Genomic DNA, 1,404 nt, shown 5'->3' on the forward strand with positions numbered 1-1,404 from the left:
CACACAAAGCATTTTCACATAACTACGCAAACCCACACACACACTCCTCTCTCTCTCCCTCCCCCTTTCTCTCTTTCTGTCATATACTCTCTATTTTTAATCTTACTTCTCTCCTTCCTCTCACTGCCCCTACTTTATCCAATATCAGTCAGACTGATTAAAATGAAAAAAGAAAACAAAAAAAAAAATACAGAAAAGAAAAGAAAGAGAGAGTTAAATTTCAGTTGAATCTACTGAATAAAACTCACTACATTTACAGACAACAATTGTGATAACACAGAAGAGAATATTGTTTCGTTCACTCGTTTTACTTATTTATTTCGTTTGTTTATTCATTTATATATTTAATATATTTATTTAATCTATTTATTTATTCACATGTCATTTATATATTTATTTACTTATCGAGGTTGTGTGTCCTTGTGGAAAAGTAAAATACTTAAAGCTACAATTTCTACTTTACGCTTTTATAATTTACATATATCTGCTATATATTTGTGAAAAGGGCAGATGTTGTCTCAGAAGCAGTTGTACAGGTAAAAGTGTTAGGAAATGTGGTCAGATTGACCTGAAAATTTGCACACCTATGTTAAAAGTGCTGGGGAGTTTGCATGGCAAGTTTGAGTTTGCTCAGTTGAAAGGCGTGGCCTCTAGGGCAAAATTCCTCATCTTTAAAATGTGACCCGAGTAGACCCGAATGAAATCGAGTCCTAATACTACTATATATATATATATATATATATATATATATATATAGTTTATGATATATTCTGTTAAGAACGTAGTAGAGTACAGTATAAAGCCTCATCCACCTTCAGATTTCACCCTCTGCTCTCCAGTAGAAGTATTATACGTACTTTCAGTTTTGCATTAGGGCATCTGTCGTGTGTAAATGGTTAATTGAAAAAAATTGGGGTCAACAAGAAGGGGTACGGTTGGATATTTATTTTACAATCACTCCTAGTGTGCAGGTACTTGATTATGCAACTGTTTCCCTGTACTATGAGATCTAGTTGTGTTTCTTCAAGCGATATGTAAATATTGTCTCCGTAAGTTTAAAATCATCGGCTTCAAGAACATCCTCTCTGTCTTGGCCTGAATTTAGTAGTAGTCACTGAACTTATCAGGGTTTGTTGTTACTGAAGGGCTGTTGGCAAACTGCTTTGAATGTGTAGATGTAGTGGGATGGAGAGTCTGGTACTGTGAAAGTGGTTGCAATTTTAAAGGGATAGGCATTTTATTTCTTTGTACTGGTGATTTGTTCTTCATGGCTGGTTACACATGTGATTTTCCTTAGCTAACCTTTACGATTCAACGCTCGGACACATACACACATACACACATACACACGCACACACACACTCATGCATATATATATATATATATATATGTATATATATATAT

Source organism: Octopus bimaculoides, chromosome 7, assembly GCF_001194135.2.
Source record: "Octopus bimaculoides isolate UCB-OBI-ISO-001 chromosome 7, ASM119413v2, whole genome shotgun sequence".
Classification (NCBI taxonomy): Eukaryota; Metazoa; Mollusca; class Cephalopoda; order Octopoda; family Octopodidae; genus Octopus; species Octopus bimaculoides.